At 42.7% G+C, this 21,541-nt stretch overlaps 1 long non-coding RNA gene across 1 annotated transcript in view; it reads left to right on the top strand.

Moving 5' to 3' along the window:
* Positions 1–21,541, top strand: part of LOC146013504 (uncharacterized) — a 61,252-nt gene that overhangs the window by 25,176 nt on the left and 14,535 nt on the right. The gene's annotated exons all lie outside the window — the stretch shown is intronic.

Raw genomic sequence — 21,541 nt, 5'->3', positions numbered from 1 at the left:
AATATTCAGTGATCTTATTATTTCCTAGGCTTTTAATATTCTTACAGCCTATGCAGCTGCCACAACGGAAGAATCCTTTAGATGATATTCTTGATAAAGGGGGTTTTGATACAAAATTGCTCTTTACTAATTTGGTGCGTATATTCGGTGCCTTTCGATATATATGTTTAGGCAATTTAGGTATTAGGCCCTTCAGGATGGGATCATTCTGAAGAATCCCCCAATGCTTTTTAAAGATTTTTTCCACTGACTTGTGTTCTTCTGTGTATGTGGATATGAAAGAATATGCAAAATCTCCTCTATTTTTTTGTTCATCTGCAGTGTCTGGTATTATAATTTCCTTAGTTTTGACGGCATCTATCTCTCTCTCAAGTTTGATTTTATCATAACCGCAGGCGGAGAATTTGGTTTTCATCTCTCTGGCCTGATCTAAAAATACCGTATCGTCGGAACAGTTCCTTCTTAAGCGTTTAAACTGTCCCTTTGGAATGGAACCTAACCAGTTCCTATGATGGCAGCTGGATGCTGGAATATAAGTGCCCGAATCTGTCGGTTTGCAGAAGTTCTTATGTTTGAGGATGTCTTCCTCTACATAGACAGTTATGTCCAAAAAATTAATGCTTTTATCATCCACTTCGAAGGTCAGCTTAATATTACAGTCATTATTATTAAGGTGACCGCAAAACAATTTAAGGGTTTCTCTGTCTCCCTCCCAAATCATAAAAATGTCGTCTATATATCGCGCATAGGACACCAGATTCGCCCCGAAGGGGTTGCCGGCCCAGATGGTATTGAGCTCCCATGCCCCCATAAATAGGTTGGCATAACTCGGGGCGAATCTGGTGCCCATTGCGGTCCCTGTGCGCTGAATATAAAATTCCTCATTAAAAGATATACCACTCAAAATGAAGCTCTGGAGGTCCTGGGGTTTGTCTGTAAGTGACAGGAAATGCTTTGAACTCTGAATGCCCTTTTCGTGTTCGATTATGGTGTACAAAGAGCTGACATCAGCTGTCACCAGTAGATATTCTTTTTTCCAAGTTATAGATTCTATTAGTTTTAAAAAATCCTCCAGTATCCTTCAAATGAGACTTATTCAGCAAGACCAGGGGTTGGAGGTGATAGTCAATAAACATGGATAGATTACTGGTGATAGAATCCACCCCGGAGATGATAGGTCTCCCGGGGGGATCTATCAGGCTTTTGTGAACTTTAGGTAATACGTACATTACCGGGGTGATGGGTTTCTCATTCAGCAAGAATTTCATTTCTGTCATAGTTATAATTTTCCTATCTAGAGCTGACTCAAGGAGATTTTTTAATTTTTGTAGGGTGGTTGTAGTGGGGTCATTCCTTAATTTTCTGTATGTTACTTTATCTCCTAATTGTCGCATTACCTCTGCCTCATACTTCACTGTATCTAGGACTACCACCCCCCCCCCCTTTGTCCGCTGGTTTAACTGTAACTTGTTTATTGTCTTTTAGATTCTTCATTGCTGTTTTCTCCTTTGAGGTTAAATTGGAGATCCTTCTATCTACCTTTATGGATTTGATATCTTCAAAAACTAACTTCGAAAAGGTCTCTATGTACGGGCCCTTACAGTGCTGGGGATAGAAAATTGATTTTGGTCTAAAGGGGGTGATGTCATTTGATTCCTCCAGTTCTTCTCCCAGTTGATTCTTTTTTTCAAAGAAAACTTTAAGGGCTAGCTTGCGTGTGAACCTTTGAAGGTCTATATAGAGTTCAAAATTGTTAATGTGGTTGGTGGGTGCATATTTCAACCCTTTTTCCAACAATTTGGTTTCCTCTGGTGTGAGGATATGTGAACTAAGGTTGAAAATTTTAGTAGCTATTTTAATGGGATTCTCACCATCTAAATCGTTATGGTCACTGAGAGCTTTTTTTCTTCTCTCTTTGCTTTTTGTAGGTGTTTAACTTTTTTCTGGCGGGTCTTATTTTGCCTCCTCTTTTTCCCCTGTATTTTAAGGGTTCTATCGATTTGGGGACAGAGTACTGCTCCTTTCTAAAAAAGGAGAATGGTCCCATTCTTCCTCTTCTAAAAAGAAGATGTCTTCCATAAGAGGACTATACCTATTCTGCAATTGGTATCCTCTGGAGGTGCCATAAGATTCTCTATCCATTTTTTTATTGTTGATTAACCCCGTTTGGCCCGGGTGCACCAGCAGCAGCAAAAATGAGTTTATGCGTGTAGCTATCATTTTAGCGTACAATTTTACAATTCAAAGCGGATTGGGTCTGAGCCATAAATAATTTTTGCAATTTAGGAGATTTGTTTTTTAAGGGTGTTGGAGGGAGATAGTCCATTTCTAAATTCAAGGTCTTTGAGTTTGCTTTCTAAATCATTCTGTCTTTGTATGGACTGCCTCTTGAGTGTGGCCCCTGCCTGAATGGCTGCGCCTCTAGTAACTGCCTTGAAAGCACACCAGTGATTCAGTTGGGATGTATCTAGCGGTGAGTTGGTGGAGAAATATGACTCTACAGCATCTAAGATGATTTTCTTTGTCGTCGGGTCTTTCAGGAGGTGTTGCGATAAGCGCCAAGGGCGGGCCGGGGAATGAGGTGTACTAGATCTCCACTTCCACATCACTGGCGCATGGTCAGACCACGTGATTGGGAGTATATACCCATGGTTTGTTGCAAGGTCCATTTATCGTATAAAATCATGTCGATTCTGGAGTATGAATTGTGGACAGGAGAATAGAATGTATATTCACGACTAGTCGACTAAATCGAATTCTGTCAGTAGGTTTCGAAATGCCAATGAGGGGCCGGCTGGGGGTGTGGGCTTATGAGGAATGGTTTTAGTTGATTTGTCAAGTTTAGGGTCTAACACTAGATTGAAATCTCCCAACACTACTAGAGAGCCTTTGAAAGATTTACGGATTAGGAGACATAATTTGTGCAGAAACAGTATCTGATTGGTGTTTGGGGAATACACACAGACTAAAGTAACTAGTTTGTCATCCAATAGTCCAGTCAAAATTAGGTATCTCCCATTTTTATCTGCAATACAAGATTGGGGCACAAAGGTCACATCCTTACTAAATAAAATTGCGACCCCATTGCGTTTGAATGGACCATTGGCAAAGTAACCCACCGGGAACCTGTGATCTTTAAGCAGAGGGGGTTTTAAGGAGGTGAAATGGGTTTCTTGTAGAGCCACTATATGGGCTCCTTGTTTGTGGAAATACGACAGGGCCATTCTACGCTTGTTGGGGGAATTCATCCCCTTTACATTTAAAGTAAGAACTTTAGGCATTAGCAATCAGTAGTGAAATATGGTGCATACTAGGGTCTCTATCAATAAGTGTATCTATACGAGGCTGACCGATGACCAATGTATGAGAAAATAAAATACAATATCCAGATAACATAACGGGAAACTGAATGTGGGGTAATAAGTGAGGATGGGGGGTGAGGGGAGAGGGAAAATAACAAACACAAGGGAATAGAAAAACAAAAGGGTCCTGTGTATTGGACCCGCATGACTACTGCTGGGGGAAGGAAAATATATGCAGTAGTGTGAGAAAAAGTGGGGCGTACCTACGCAGTCTAACACCGCCACCCGCAAATTCTAAACAAATGCGTCGTATACGCATGTAACCTACAGAGGGTAAATCCGAACAGGTTACAAATATATGAGTATGAAAGGTTAAGAACAAACAACCGAAGTATTAATACAGAACACACGCTAAATATTATGTAGGCAGAACCGCATGGTCAGCACTACGTGAATTTGGTAAAGGGACAACATTCCTGGTAACTTCTTATAAACTTAAAGACACTGTATCGTTTGAAAACACATATTTACTAGTACCCACTACAGTAGTGGGAACCCAGTGTCCTGGAGGTCATAGTTACCAATATCGTGGGCCAGGTGGAAAGGAAGTCCATCAGGCCTTCAAGTAGTCACCCACTCATTGCTGGGGGTCGACTTGGGCTTTGGGTCTGAAGGCCGCTTAACCGAAATGTCCCAGTCCAGTAATAGCTTGACCGCGGCGTCCAGACATGAAATGGTATATGAAGAATCCTCATAGGAGACGATGAGCTTCACTGGGAATCCCCAGCGATACGGGATCTCTTGGGCTCTGAGCGCTGTTGTGATAGGTGCAAGCGCTCTTCTCTTGGCTATCATCACAGCAGAGAAATCCTGGATAATTTGTTTGCCTCTCATGTTCTCCGAGGCTTTCGTCTCTCTCGCAGCTCGTAGGATGGGTTCTTTAGTTGATTTCCGGCTTTTCTAATACACTTTACATGGTTTCCGGCTTTTTCAATGCATTTACTATATTTCCGGCTTTTACCCGCTTCTGATTTTGACCTTGTATGTACACACGCTCAGCAGCATAACTATAGAGGAGCCCACATTCCAGGAGCCCGCAGACCCAGCAAACACCCCTGCACCATGCATCTTATTATTTTATTCAAAGTTAGGGAGGTGGGGGATGGAAAAGGTTGAGATCCGCACACAGACACTTTTTTGTCCCTTTATAATTTTTCGGGACCTATTGGCACCACCTATTATGCTTTTTTACTTGGCAGGGGTGCTATCTGGGCAAATGGAGTAGATCAATGACACAAGAAGAAAAATAATTTGCACTATGGATGCACACCAAAAATGATGATAAAATGTAAACTTTTATTCTTCATCTAAAAAGAAAAGGACAAGATCCTTGCAGTCTTTTAATTTATAGGATTGCAGGTAATGTTCATATTTGCTGTGGTGAAATTGATTAGAGGTTAAGATAAATGACATACGTTACAAATATACATATAATGAGATGCTAACAAAAGATAGATTGAAAAAAGCGAATATAGATTTTAAAATGGACAGGTTAGCTCTGGGCACTGCAGTTTAGATATATATTTTCCTTTAATATTTGTTAGGATATAGCTGGTTCCTGGGGTCTGGGTATGATATAGTGTTTACTTATATTTGTGTGTTAAGGTGTTAAATATCCTTTACTTTATTATTTTTATTCCTTTTAAACACTATGATATCATCCAATTCTGCCCAGGATATTACTCTTCTAATAGGCTTGATACAATTATTTCAAACAGTGCTGTTACTTTTGTATAAATAACTTTGTTATGAATCCATTGATTTACAAGCACTGTTTTGTTTTGTATCAGTGGTCAGGGCATCTGTGTGAAGTTCTCCTTGTATTCTTTAGGTGTTTAAACAGTAGATACTTTCATAGAGAGTGGTTTACTCCAGGGTTGCCTACCTGACCCTCTCCTTCAGGGAGAAAATGCTCTGGTCCTGGACTTCCCTGGCCCATCACCTGTGGTGAAACACCTTTCTTAGCAATTACCTAGCTCCCCACAGGTGCTGGCAATCATACATTACCAGGGAAGTCCAGGAACAGAGCATTTTCTCCCTGAAGGAGAGGGTCAGGTAGGCAACCCTGGTTTACTCATATAAGTCATTCATTTTATTTGCATGTTGTTCAAATTTTGTTGTCCTAGGCAGTGGCGTAACTACTTATTGGCTTTTATTCAGATCTGATCGCAGTACAAATTTGTTTGGAAAATGGGCAAAACCATGTGCACTGTAGATGGGGCAAATATTACGTGCAGAGAGAGTTAGATTTGTGTGAGTTATTTTGTTTCTGTGTAGGGTAAATACTGGCTGCATTATTTTTACACTGCAATTTAGATTTCAGTTTCAACAGACCCCACCCAAATTTAACTCTCTCTGCACATGTTACACCTGCTGCCAGGGCTGGTGCTAGGCACCGGAGCACCCCAGGCGGGAGGGGTGCCCCGGCGCTCAACTGCTGGGGGGGGTGCGCATGGTCTCTGCCCGGCCGCCGGGGAGACGGGATGAGGTTCATTTCTGACCTTGCAAGTGGTGTAAGGTTGTCATTTTGTCTGATGGTCCCCTTTGCTATTTTGAGGCCACAGAAAGAGATTATGTCCTGCTGTGAACATTTATGTACAGTTTTGAAATGTGAGGCCAGGGCGTGTGTCTCTAACCCCTTCTTCACATTTCTTAAGTGCTCTCCTAATCTCACTTTGAGAGCTCTAGAGGTTCTTCCGATATAGTGTTTGTTGCAGCTGCATTTTATTGTATATATCACATTTTTGCTATTGCACGTTATGAAATCATCTATTTTTATTTCATATCCATTGATGGAATATTCAGTGATCTTATTATTTCCTAGGCTTTTAATATTCTTACAGCCTATGCAGCTGCCACAACGGAAGAATCCTTTAGATGATATTCTTGATAAAGGGGGTTTTGATACAAAATTGCTCTTTACTAATTTGGTGCGTATATTCGGTGCCTTTCGATATATATGTTTAGGCAATTTAGGTATTAGGCCCTTCAGGATGGGATCATTCTGAAGAATCCCCCAATGCTTTTTAAAGATTTTTTCCACTGACTTGTGTTCTTCTGTGTATGTGGATATGAAAGAATATGCAAAATCTCCTCTATTTTTTTGTTCATCTGCAGTGTCTGGTATTATAATTTCCTTAGTTTTGACGGCATCTATCTCTCTCTCAAGTTTGATTTTATCATAACCGCAGGCGGAGAATTTGGTTTTCATCTCTCTGGCCTGATCTAAAAATACCGTATCGTCGGAACAGTTCCTTCTTAAGCGTTTAAACTGTCCCTTTGGAATGGAACCTAACCAGTTCCTATGATGGCAGCTGGATGCTGGAATATAAGTGCCCGAATCTGTCGGTTTGCAGAAGTTCTTATGTTTGAGGATGTCTTCCTCTACATAGACAGTTATGTCCAAAAAATTAATGCTTTTATCATCCACTTCGAAGGTCAGCTTAATATTACAGTCATTATTATTAAGGTGACCGCAAAACAATTTAAGGGTTTCTCTGTCTCCCTCCCAAATCATAAAAATGTCGTCTATATATCGCGCATAGGACACCAGATTCGCCCCGAAGGGGTTGCCGGCCCAGATGGTATTGAGCTCCCATGCCCCCATAAATAGGTTGGCATAACTCGGGGCGAATCTGGTGCCCATTGCGGTCCCTGTGCGCTGAATATAAAATTCCTCATTAAAAGATATACCACTCAAAATGAAGCTCTGGAGGTCCTGGGGTTTGTCTGTAAGTGACAGGAAATGCTTTGAACTCTGAATGCCCTTTTCGTGTTCGATTATGGTGTACAAAGAGCTGACATCAGCTGTCACCAGTAGATATTCTTTTTTCCAAGTTATAGATTCTATTAGTTTTAAAAAATCCTCCAGTATCCTTCAAATGAGACTTATTCAGCAAGACCAGGGGTTGGAGGTGATAGTCAATAAACATGGATAGATTACTGGTGATAGAATCCACCCCGGAGATGATAGGTCTCCCGGGGGGATCTATCAGGCTTTTGTGAACTTTAGGTAATACGTACATTACCGGGGTGATGGGTTTCTCATTCAGCAAGAATTTCATTTCTGTCATAGTTATAATTTTCCTATCTAGAGCTGACTCAAGGAGATTTTTTAATTTTTGTAGGGTGGTTGTAGTGGGGTCATTCCTTAATTTTCTGTATGTTACTTTATCTCCTAATTGTCGCATTACCTCTGCCTCATACTTCACTGTATCTAGGACTACCACCCCCCCCCCCCTTTGTCCGCTGGTTTAACTGTAACTTGTTTATTGTCTTTTAGATTCTTCATTGCTGTTTTCTCCTTTGAGGTTAAATTGGAGATCCTTCTATCTACCTTTATGGATTTGATATCTTCAAAAACTAACTTCGAAAAGGTCTCTATGTACGGGCCCTTACAGTGCTGGGGATAGAAAATTGATTTTGGTCTAAAGGGGGTGATGTCATTTGATTCCTCCAGTTCTTCTCCCAGTTGATTCTTTTTTTCAAAGAAAACTTTAAGGGCTAGCTTGCGTGTGAACCTTTGAAGGTCTATATAGAGTTCAAAATTGTTAATGTGGTTGGTGGGTGCATATTTCAACCCTTTTTCCAACAATTTGGTTTCCTCTGGTGTGAGGATATGTGAACTAAGGTTGAAAATTTTAGTAGCTATTTTAATGGGATTCTCACCATCTAAATCGTTATGGTCACTGAGAGCTTTTTTTCTTCTCTCTTTGCTTTTTGTAGGTGTTTAACTTTTTTCTGGCGGGTCTTATTTTGCCTCCTCTTTTTCCCCTGTATTTTAAGGGTTCTATCGATTTGGGGACAGAGTACTGCTCCTTTCTAAAAAAGGAGAATGGTCCCATTCTTCCTCTTCTAAAAAGAAGATGTCTTCCATAAGAGGACTATACCTATTCTGCAATTGGTATCCTCTGGAGGTGCCATAAGATTCTCTATCCATTTTTTTATTGTTGATTAACCCCGTTTGGCCCGGGTGCACCAGCAGCAGCAAAAATGAGTTTATGCGTGTAGCTATCATTTTAGCGTACAATTTTACAATTCAAAGCGGATTGGGTCTGAGCCATAAATAATTTTTGCAATTTAGGAGATTTGTTTTTTAAGGGTGTTGGAGGGAGATAGTCCATTTCTAAATTCAAGGTCTTTGAGTTTGCTTTCTAAATCATTCTGTCTTTGTATGGACTGCCTCTTGAGTGTGGCCCCTGCCTGAATGGCTGCGCCTCTAGTAACTGCCTTGAAAGCACACCAGTGATTCAGTTGGGATGTATCTAGCGGTGAGTTGGTGGAGAAATATGACTCTACAGCATCTAAGATGATTTTCTTTGTCGTCGGGTCTTTCAGGAGGTGTTGCGATAAGCGCCAAGGGCGGGCCGGGGAATGAGGTGTACTAGATCTCCACTTCCACATCACTGGCGCATGGTCAGACCACGTGATTGGGAGTATATACCCATGGTTTGTTGCAAGGTCCATTTATCGTATAAAATCATGTCGATTCTGGAGTATGAATTGTGGACAGGAGAATAGAATGTATATTCACGACTAGTCGACTAAATCGAATTCTGTCAGTAGGTTTCGAAATGCCAATGAGGGGCCGGCTGGGGGTGTGGGCTTATGAGGAATGGTTTTAGTTGATTTGTCAAGTTTAGGGTCTAACACTAGATTGAAATCTCCCAACACTACTAGAGAGCCTTTGAAAGATTTACGGATTAGGAGACATAATTTGTGCAGAAACAGTATCTGATTGGTGTTTGGGGAATACACACAGACTAAAGTAACTAGTTTGTCATCCAATAGTCCAGTCAAAATTAGGTATCTCCCATTTTTATCTGCAATACAAGATTGGGGCACAAAGGTCACATCCTTACTAAATAAAATTGCGACCCCATTGCGTTTGAATGGACCATTGGCAAAGTAACCCACCGGGAACCTGTGATCTTTAAGCAGAGGGGGTTTTAAGGAGGTGAAATGGGTTTCTTGTAGAGCCACTATATGGGCTCCTTGTTTGTGGAAATACGACAGGGCCATTCTACGCTTGTTGGGGGAATTCATCCCCTTTACATTTAAAGTAAGAACTTTAGGCATTAGCAATCAGTAGTGAAATATGGTGCATACTAGGGTCTCTATCAATAAGTGTATCTATACGAGGCTGACCGATGACCAATGTATGAGAAAATAAAATACAATATCCAGATAACATAACGGGAAACTGAATGTGGGGTAATAAGTGAGGATGGGGGGTGAGGGGAGAGGGAAAATAACAAACACAAGGGAATAGAAAAACAAAAGGGTCCTGTGTATTGGACCCGCATGACTACTGCTGGGGGAAGGAAAATATATGCAGTAGTGTGAGAAAAAGTGGGGCGTACCTACGCAGTCTAACACCGCCACCCGCAAATTCTAAACAAATGCGTCGTATACGCATGTAACCTACAGAGGGTAAATCCGAACAGGTTACAAATATATGAGTATGAAAGGTTAAGAACAAACAACCGAAGTATTAATACAGAACACACGCTAAATATTATGTAGGCAGAACCGCATGGTCAGCACTACGTGAATTTGGTAAAGGGACAACATTCCTGGTAACTTCTTATAAACTTAAAGACACTGTATCGTTTGAAAACACATATTTACTAGTACCCACTACAGTAGTGGGAACCCAGTGTCCTGGAGGTCATAGTTACCAATATCGTGGGCCAGGTGGAAAGGAAGTCCATCAGGCCTTCAAGTAGTCACCCACTCATTGCTGGGGGTCGACTTGGGCTTTGGGTCTGAAGGCCGCTTAACCGAAATGTCCCAGTCCAGTAATAGCTTGACCGCGGCGTCCAGACATGAAATGGTATATGAAGAATCCTCATAGGAGACGATGAGCTTCACTGGGAATCCCCAGCGATACGGGATCTCTTGGGCTCTGAGCGCTGTTGTGATAGGTGCAAGCGCTCTTCTCTTGGCTATCATCACAGCAGAGAAATCCTGGATAATTTGTTTGCCTCTCATGTTCTCCGAGGCTTTCGTCTCTCTCGCAGCTCGTAGGATGGGTTCTTTAGTTGATTTCCGGCTTTTCTAATACACTTTACATGGTTTCCGGCTTTTTCAATGCATTTACTATATTTCCGGCTTTTACCCTCTTCTGATTTTGACCTTGTATGTACACACGCTCAGCAGCATAACTATAGAGGAGCCCACATTCCAGGAGCCCGCAGACCCAGCAAACACCCCTGCACCATGCATCTTATTATTTTATTCAAAGTTAGGGAGGTGGGGGATGGAAAAGGTTGAGATCCGCACACAGACACTTTTTTGTCCCTTTATAATTTTTCGGGACCTATTGGCACCACCTATTATGCTTTTTTACTTGGCAGGGGTGCTATCTGGGCAAATGGAGTAGATCAATGACACAAGAAGAAAAATAATTTGCACTATGGATGCACACCAAAAATGATGATAAAATGTAAACTTTTATTCTTCATCTAAAAAGAAAAGGACAAGATCCTTGCAGTCTTTTAATTTATAGGATTGCAGGTAATGTTCATATTTGCTGTGGTGAAATTGATTAGAGGTTAAGATAAATGACATACGTTACAAATATACATATAATGAGATGCTAACAAAAGATAGATTGAAAAAAGCGAATATAGATTTTAAAATGGACAGGTTAGCTCTGGGCACTGCAGTTTAGATATATATTTTCCTTTAATATTTGTTAGGATATAGCTGGTTCCTGGGGTCTGGGTATGATATAGTGTTTACTTATATTTGTGTGTTAAGGTGTTAAATATCCTTTACTTTATTATTTTTATTCCTTTTAAACACTATGATATCATCCAATTCTGCCCAGGATATTACTCTTCTAATAGGCTTGATACAATTATTTCAAACAGTGCTGTTACTTTTGTATAAATAACTTTGTTATGAATCCATTGATTTACAAGCACTGTTTTGTTTTGTATCAGTGGTCAGGGCATCTGTGTGAAGTTCTCCTTGTATTCTTTAGGTGTTTAAACAGTAGATACTTTCATAGAGAGTGGTTTACTCCAGGGTTGCCTACCTGACCCTCTCCTTCAGGGAGAAAATGCTCTGGTCCTGGACTTCCCTGGCCCATCACCTGTGGTGAAACACCTTTCTTAGCAATTACCTAGCTCCCCACAGGTGCTGGCAATCATACATTACCAGGGAAGTCCAGGAACAGAGCATTTTCTCCCTGAAGGAGAGGGTCAGGTAGGCAACCCTGGTTTACTCATATAAGTCATTCATTTTATTTGCATGTTGTTCAAATTTTGTTGTCCTAGGCAGTGGCGTAACTACTTATTGGCTTTTATTCAGATCTGATCGCAGTACAAATTTGTTTGGAAAATGGGCAAAACCATGTGCACTGTAGATGGGGCAAATATTACGTGCAGAGAGAGTTAGATTTGTGTGAGTTATTTTGTTTCTGTGTAGGGTAAATACTGGCTGCATTATTTTTACACTGCAATTTAGATTTCAGTTTCAACAGACCCCACCCAAATTTAACTCTCTCTGCACATGTTACACCTGCTGCCAGGGCTGGTGCTAGGCACCGGAGCACCCCAGGCGGGAGGGGTGCCCCGGCGCTCAACTGCTGGGGGGGGTGCGCATGGTCTCTGCCCGGCCGCCGGGGGGACGGGCGGGGGATGCGCGGTGTCTCTGCCCGGCCGCCGGGGGGGATTGTGGAGTCTCTGCCCTGCTGGGAAGGGGGTTTGCGGTAAGTCTGCCCGGACGCAGGGGGGTGGGGCGGTGCGCGGTGTGTCTTGCTGCGGGGGGGGGGGGAGGGAGAGGGTGTGTTCACTCACCAAACACTGCTTCTCCCTCCAGCTCTCCTGCTCCGCCGTGTGTGTGTGGGGGGGGGGGGGGGGTGGGGGGGGGGGAGAGTGTTCACTCACTGAACACCTGCTTCTCCCTCCAGCTCTTCTGCTGTGGTGGTAGAGCTTTCCAGCTCACTACCGCCCTCCAGTGGCCGGCGCCCTAGGCAAATGCCTAGACCTGCCTAGTGGTGGCACCGGCCCTGCCTGCTGCACCTGCAGTGCCAGTGGCGGATTCAGGGGGGGGCACCCGGGCACGTGCCCCCCCTGTCATTTATTTTGTAGCTGAGGACCAGGGCTTTTCAACGAGCCCAGCCCCGTGTCTCTAGCCCCCCGGGAACCGGAGATATCGCCTGGCAAACCTGTAACGTTTTTTCCCCATAGGATAATATGGGACCCGTCAATTCTGACCTCCACCCGGTTACGACGGCTGCCAGTTCCCGCCCTGGCATCACAGAAGCTTTTGGTTGATTTCATTCAATTCCAAATCGCTGGGCCTTCAATATAATACCAGGTGGGTCCAAATTGGTTAATCGGTTCCAGAGATATTGCGTGTAAACCGATTTCTTTATTTTTTAAATGTAATTTCATGGCTGTTCATGTTTTTGAGGGCAGATTACTCAGGAACCAAACGTTCCAGTTTCACTGGAACAAAATCATTCAAAGCCCACTCAAAAGTTCTTCAATATGATACTTGTCTCATGTAAATGGGTCAGTTGGTTCCGAAGATATAGCCGGTTAAATGAGATAACTGGTTAAAGGGGGAGGGGTTGTTTTCTCTCCCCATGACACCAGAAAATGCAGGGACTAGGCTGGTGTAAAAGGGGCCAACCTGGGAATGCATTTTCTGGTGTGAAGGGGTATTATTTCAAATAGCCGGGACCTGCAGTGCTCTGAATACAGCCAGGCTCTGACACTGTCAGTGGCTATCACTTCTGCCTGGCGGCGGCTGTCCCCCATTTACCACGAGCATGTATTCCCCCTTGGCAATGAGCATGTAATCCCACATGGCAATGAGCATGGAACCTCTGGCAATGAGCATGGAACCCTTGGCAATGAGCATGTAGAGAAGCAGCACTTATGTAGCATAATTTTCAATAGGCATTATGGTGTTTGGCATAACACATAATGGACATAATGGCGTGTAACGTACACGTAAGGTGTAATGGACATTCTGGTGTAAATGTTTAATGCGCGCCTTTGGTGGACAATGTCCCTGTTTATGAAGTGTATTGTGAATTTTGGCTTAATCTGTGTGGCATTATGTGAATTCTGGCTCAATCCATGTGGCATTATGTGAATTTTGTCTCAATCCGTGTGGCATTATGTGAATTTTGGCTCAATCCATGTGGCATTATGGGAATTTTGGCTCAATCCGTGTGCCATTATGTGAATTTTTTCCCAATCCGTGTGGCATTATGTGAATTTGGGCTCAATCCGTGTGGCATTATGTGAATTTTGGCTCAATCCGTGTGGCATTATGTGAATTTTGGCTCAATCAGTATGGCATTTTATGCATTTGGCTCAATCCGTGTGGCATTATGTGAATTTTGACACAATCCATGTGGCATTATGTGAATTTTGACACAATCCATGTTTCATTATTTGAATTTTGGCTCAATCCATGTGGCATTATGTCAATTTTGTCTCATTCCATTTGGCATCATGTGTAAGGGGCAAGTATAATGGGGTCTAGTATTTTGTTGCATAATGTGTAGAAGTTGTATATGGTGTTGACACGCCCCCTGTTGAGTGGCCACACACCCTTTTCTGGAGCGTGCCTTTGGCGCGCGCACAACTACATCCTTCACTTTTGTCGCCATGGTGGGACTGCGTACTTTAAATGCCAGGGCCTATTTTTAATTCCATTCCCACCCTCCCACCCTCTTAGCATGTACACTGGCACCACTAACACCGCCCCTCCCCCACCCAAACCCTTTTTTATCATGGTGCCCCCCCTGTCATTTTATCCTGGATCCGCCCCTGTGCAGTGCACATGGTTTTTCCCATTTTCCAATCAAATTTGTACTGCGATCAGATCTGAATAATTTGACACTTTTAATGTTTCTTGTATGTATTTGGGTTCGCACACAGGGAACATACCCTGTGTGGGAACCCAAATACATACAAGAAACATTAAAAGTGTCAAAAACACCAAACAATATATAATCAAAACATTTCATTTTTTCCCCCGGCACACTGAGTAATGTTAGTAACCAGTCTTGAACACTACATGATAATAGAATTCAGAGATATTGGTTACATATACCTGCGCAGGTGTATGCTATGCCCCCAAGCCGCGTCAAGGCTTCTCTGTATATTGGGGGTCCCTAGCGCTATATCTAGGTGCAGGGTGCGGCACCCCAAAAACTATCATAAGCTAGGAAGCCCAGTGCGGCATGCCAGTGATATACTAAGTGTTAATAATTAGGGATAAGTAGCCGAAGCTATACATAAAGAGAGAGATAAATGAAATGTAATTAAAATAGGAGAGAGATAGTGTTAGTGAGGGAAAAGTGTTACTAGAATGTAAGAGCATGCCGCACTAAAGCCACCCAGCCCATCCAGTCCAGGAGCACCGCATGTCTTGTTTTACTTACCCAGTATTAACCCCTCCCTCATGCACCTGGGTAATGTTACTGAACTAATTGAGCATCTACCACTATCTGTAAATATATAATCAACCCCCAGACAGCAGAAAATCACTGATTAAACCTATCCTAAAATCATTGTCCTATAGTGCCCCCTGCAGGGAAACCTATCATCAATAGACCCACAAACTAGCAGTGAACAAAACTTCTCTCCCTGGACCAAAACAGTATGAGCTGACTACTCAGACCTAGGACAACAAAATTTGAACAACATACAAATAAAATGAATGGCTTATATGAGTAAACCACTCTCTATGAAAGGATCTACTGTTTAAACACCCAAAGGAGAACTTCACACAGATTCCCTGACCACTGGGTATCCGGACTGATCATAGACTGACTTAAGATAGACAGGGATATGGTTGACAGTCAAAAGGTTGACAGGGTCAAAAGGTCGACAGACAATAGGTCGACAGGTTTTAAAGGTCGATAGTCATGGAGAATAAAACTGAGCCTGAAGCATGGTGAGCACAGCGAGCCATGCAAGGGGACGCTGTACACTTAGACAGTGTCCATGCTGACCTATGTCAACAGACACCCTAAAAACATAAAAAACTCATGTCAACCTTTTAGATGTTGACCTTTTGACCTTGTTGACCTTTTAACCATGTTTAACCTTTCCAAGGTCGACCTTTTGACCCTGTCAACCTTGTGACTGTCGACCATATGATTGTAGACATAGACACTGTAGATGTTTTATACCACAACCCAGTGGTTCCCAAATTGTGTGCGTGGCACCCTGTGGTGCCTCAGGACACTTACAGGAGTGCCTTGGGTTGGTGGACCAGGATTAATTTATATTAGTTATGTGCAATCAACAGGCAAAAGCAGTGCTAGTGGCTGCCCATTATAATATATGTGGACAAACAGGAGCAAATCCTGTCCCTCACCACATAACTGTGACATATAAACACAATGTACATCATTTTATATTTTTTCCTGAATTTCTCGATAAGAAACATTTGACCTAGGGGTGCCTTGAAAACATTTTGATGCTCTAGGGTGCCGTGATTCAAAAAAGTTTGGGAACCCCTGCCATAACCAACCACTGATATACAAAACAAAACAGTGCTTGTAAATCAATGGATACATAACAGATAGTTATTTATACAAAAGTAACAGCACTGGTTGAAACAATTGCATCAAGCCTAATAGAAGCATAATATCCTGGGCAGAATGCCAATTATTTGGATGATATCATAGTGTTTAAAAGGAATAAAAAGAATAAAGTAAAGAGTATTTAACCACTTAACACACACATATAAGTAAACACTATATCATACCCAGACCCCAGGGACCAGCTATATCCTTACGAATATTAAAGGAAAAATATATATCTAAACCTGGGGTAGCCAACCCTAGTCCTCGAGAGCTACCAACAGTGCATGTTTTGCAGGTCTCCTCAAAGAATCACAAGTGAGCTAATTAGCTCCATCTGTGTATCTTTTAAAATGTGTCAGTGATTAATGAGTGCAGCTGTGCAGCAGCTAGGTTGTCTGGAAAATGTGAACTGTTGGTAGCTCTCGAGGGCTAGGGTTGGCTACCACTGATCTAAACCATACTTGCCTACCTGACCCTCTCCATGCGGGAGAAAATGCTCTGTTCCTGGACTTCCCTGGTAATGTATGATTGCCGCCACCTGTGGGGAGCTAGGTAAAGGTGTTTCACCACAGGTGATGGCAATCATACATTACCTGGGAAGTCCAGGAACAGAGCATTTTCTCCCACATGGAGAGGGTCAGGTAGGCAAGTATGATCTAAACTGCAGTGCCCAGACATCTGACAGCTAACCTGTCCATTTTAAAATCTATATTCACTTTTTTCATTCTCTTTTGTTAACACCTCATTATATGTATATTTGTAACGTATGTAATTTATCTTAACCTCTAATCAATTTCACCACAACAAAGAGGAACATTACCTGTGATCCTATATATTAAAAGACCGCAATGATCTTGTCCTCTTTTCTTTTTAAATAAAGAATAATACAAGTTTACGTGTTATCATCATTTTTGGTGTGCATCCATAGTGCAAATTATTTTTCTTCTTGTGTCATTGATCTAATTATTTTAAACATTTCGCTCATTTTAAAACTGCTGCTAGCTCCAGAGGAAGAAGGGAGCGGGGGTCAAGCGGCAGCATTATCCGGCCCTCCGACCTGCCAGCAGCAGTGCGGAGCTGACCGTCGGCTGTCACAGGAGGCAGTTTCCTCCACCACCAGGACCTGCGTCTATCCGCCCCACCACCAGTGGCTCCATAAGCGGGGAGACGGCGTCACCTCCAGCAGCGCTCCTCACTCCATCTCCCCCACCTACTCACCGGGACTACCGTGAATCAGCAGCAGCCTCTCCTCGAGATTGGAGAGCAAAGCCTATAACTGCAGATACAATGGGGGAAATTTACTAAGATATGAGTTGTATTTCACAAGGGATGTTGCTTTGGGCAACCAATCAGAAACTAATTCTCATTTTTTAACACATTCTAGAAGATAATAGATAGTATCTGATTGGTTGCCCATAGCAACATCCCATGTGAAATACAACTAACATCTAAATTTCCCCCAATTTCTTTTAAGACAGCAGCAGCCTGTAATGTATGAAATGGCCACTAAGTGGCAGTGTGTCACAGCTAATGTGTTATCAGTAGCTGAATAATGTAGTTAAGGGCCTGTAATTAAAGTTGGGAGTCAGCATCTATTCCTGCAGCCAGAGGCATATTTGCAGCACAAATATGGGGGCGTGTCATCGTGGTAGTGGTATAGGACATGCCACCTTCATGCTAGGCCATGTCTTCAAAATTTTGCCGTGCACATTCGGCGCACGCACTTTCCCTCCTCACATCTCTCAAAAGTTGGGAGGTATGGAGATGTAGGGGTAAATTTACTTAGCTTCTACAAAGGAAAACAAGGTTATGTCATTTCTTCATTGCAACATAGAAAATAATAGACTGAATCTGAATGGTTGCTATGGGAAACATCAACTTTTTTATTTTTAGAAGCTTTAGTAACGTTACCCCGTAAAGGCTAATGAGGTTCTGGTCTTCTCCAGGGACCTCCACAAGGAGTTACAGGCTTAGCTGCAGTCACCACTCAGGTCTCAGCCCCCAGAGCAGGGATGGATTATGGGCCTCGTGTGCCTGGAGCTAAACCTATACAAGGGCCTGTTTTGAGAAGGGGGGGTACAATGCCATGTAGGTATGAAGAAAGACAAAACTTTTGTTAAAAAAAATGCACTTAAAAAATGCAATATGCATTTAGTGGGTATGGATCAGTAGGTCTCCACAGCTTAGGTTGACATGCAGAAAAGTTGACATGGGTCTAGGTTGACATGTCATTAGGTAAAGGATTCAGTGGACAAGAAACGTGAACAGGGATGGATTTCCCGTCAGCCGTCCACCCCATTCTCTGAGCCACACACCCCGGGATGATATGTTTGGATATTTGTTTTCTTTCAACAATAAAAAAAAAAAAATCAATCTCTCTCTCTCTTTCTCTCTCTCACACACTCGTGCCGATGCCGGCTGGTGTGGGAGCCGGGGTCATGGTGCATTTTGTAGCATGACCCTCGTTAATGATCTGCTCCCACATCTGTACATGCACAGACGACGGAGGTGGTCCTTAACGTCCCACGGGAGCTTTGCATTAGCTGTTGGGTACAGCATGGGTGATAAAATTAGCAATATCGCTGTCACTCATGTTATCGCCCCGTGTGTACAGACCTTTACTCAGGAACTTCATGCTCAGTCGCTGAAACTTCTATCTCCAAATATTTTCAGCCCTCTGTTTTGTTGGCCGAGACAATGGTAGCTGCACTGAAATGAAGAAAAAGAGCCACAAGAGGGCAGAGATACAGTAGACCACAATAATGAGAAAGTGAATGAGGCACAAAATGAGCACAAGGGTGAAGATAAAAACAGTTTCAAAATAGTTAAAGTAAAATAGTCACACCATAAAATAGAGACAAAGTCACTAGGTGGAAGAAACAGACACAGGTCTATGAGGTATGAGTGAGATATTATACAGCAGACATATTCAACATGCGAACCGTTCAGCTGAAGGGGAACTATACATCCCAGGATGCCCTACAACAATTGTAGGATGCCATAATAGCAAGACATGTACAGCAGGCTGTGGTGTCTAGTCCCACAGGATGTGGATAGCTACATGTGTCATACCCCAGCAGGCAAGTAAGGTGTAAAGACATTCATACACTACTGAGCCTCAAGTTGGCCCCAGCAGCTCCCCGGGAGTCCTTTCATGCAATTTTGTACTTGATGCTATTTATACATGCGATATATCTGATGGGCTGTACTACAGTGGCTGGCAAATATGACTATATACTGGTAGAGCCAGGTATATCTATCCAACCAGCGGGACAGAGCTTTCCATCTCGGCACACCATTCGCCGAGACGGGGTGCATCCCATTGGCGCAAATGGGGTGAGCAATCATCTCACACGCACACGCATCCCATTTTCAGCTAACAGCACGCCATGACGGAAAGCACCGAATCCGTTTGATTGTTCAACGTCTTGTGGCAAATTTTCTGCCAGCGTGTCTGACCCGGCTTCCTGACGGCAGCTTTCGGAGTAGTGCTTGAGTACCGCTGACCATGGCAAGCTGCACACATACATCAAGGTTAAAAATGAACAGTTCTATAATTAAATAGTTTTACATGCTCACTGGTGCTCTTTTCTTCATTTCTTCTTTGCAAGCATACTGTGTGATCCGTGGTTAGATTCTGAAAAGCAAGATATATATATATATACAGTATATACTGTATATGGAATTCATTAACACACACAACCTATCAAGCCAGGAGCGGTGTGTTTCAAACAACAATACCACACCTGATTTCATTGCTGCCATTGAGTACCAATGCAAACACATTCTAACATTATGGTAGAGGTTTTAACAAATTACAATCTTGGGCCTTTGGCACAGCATAACTTTTACAGCAATTTTGGAGATTAAAAAGCCCCCAAGGTTTTCCCGGGCAACGGCGAGCGGGTCAGCTAGTACATACAGATGGAGAGCCTCTCAGCAGCGCCGGGGCTCACTAGATTGCCCCCCGCTGGCGAGATGGCGCTCCATCTGACTGGGAAGTGCATCCCACACGCACGCAGATTCCAGTTACCGGGCAGACAGGCAGGGTTTGGGGGGTGAGCGTCGGGGACCTGCATTGAGGCGGCAGGGACTGGCTAGGAGCTCCGTTTGAAGGGCTGGCGGGTGCTGGCAGTCGGCGATCCGACCGCCAGCCCCTGAATGGAAGCGAGCAGCTCCATCTGTAAGTAAAAGTGACAAGTAATGATATGTTACAAATGTAATTTGCCGTTTTAGCCAGCAATTTTTAAAAACAACAGAATTATTTTATAGGCAATGACATAAATACAAAGGGTTAAGCGTTAAAATCTAGCAGTAAAGAATAAATAAAGATGTTAAAGGCAGCAAATTTGTTTAAAATACTAGTTCACATATTAATATTTTGACACATAATACTTATTAATGCAAGAGACGACAGCATTCAGAGAAATGCTTAGTGCAGCAACTGTTCACTGATCTTCAAACAACCTTTTGTCTGTAACTACAAATTAGTATTTCCACTCTAAAATAGGAGATCAGCTGCTGTAGCCCCTTCTTGCCTGGAATTTTCCAAGGCAGGCCTGTGGTAATCCCATTCAGTAATCTTCTGAAAAAGCGCCCTTCCCCTTGTAGTGCTGAAATAACTGCTGTGAGCTCATGGCTAAGACACACAAGTTTTAAAAATAACAAAAAAAAAAGTAGCTTGTACTCAAGACCAATTCCTGATTCCAGCAGGCCACACTTGTGCAGTGAAAAGTGCACCTGGCTGGATTGCTACAATCAGCAGACATTCCCTGTTCACCACTGCCTAATATTACTTCGTGGTTCTGCTTCAAACGTCTCGGAAGATAACGGAAGCTTCTCTGGTTGGTTTGAAGTATAAAATTACACCCCTTAAGTACAAGAGATCAATTCTATAAAGCTGTGGGCAAATGAGACAAGACGATGTAACTTGCTTTATAATACCATAACCACAGCAGCATCAGAATGCAAGTCATGTCTCTCAAAGCAGTCAGTGAAATCTTGTTATTTTATACGTCTTCCAGATATTCCAGGGGTGCCATCAAGAGATAAACATACAAGGGCCGGTTGTACTAAGCCTGTGTGGTACATCCCGCCATAAATCACGATGATACTAATCACATATGTACTAACATATGTGATTAGTTTTTCAAAGGACGGCTCTTCTGAAAAAAGTTGCCCTTTGCAATGCCAGAATTTCTGGGCTTCAGGACCCAGAGGGATGTGCTGGTCGCCGGGGTTGTTGGGAGGGATCTTATCGGATGCCTCTAGAGCACAATGCGGACAGAAGCCCATAGGGTTCTAAAGGGTAATGCCAGTACAAGCTGGCTACACACTCTGCACCGCAGCGCAGCATTAATGGCTAAGCAATCATGAAAAAAGTGACTACAGCCCAAAAATGGGCTTTGATCCTCATTTTCCCTTTAGTACATACCACCCAAAGTAAAAAGATCAGTGTCCACCAATGTGCTACTACAGTGGAGATTTTCATACAGTGAAAATTGCTTAGCTAATAAGGTAAAAAATAGCATGTGTTGTAATTTATAGCAGAAATCTGAAAATTAGCCTTGGATATATATAAACGCACATATCTATTTACCACAGTTCTATG

This window comes from Crinia signifera, chromosome 1, assembly GCF_055691185.1.
Source record: "Crinia signifera chromosome 1, ASM5569118v1, whole genome shotgun sequence".
NCBI classification, from domain to species: domain Eukaryota; kingdom Metazoa; phylum Chordata; class Amphibia; order Anura; family Myobatrachidae; genus Crinia; species Crinia signifera.
This window is presented reverse-complemented; position numbering and strand designations above follow the sequence as displayed.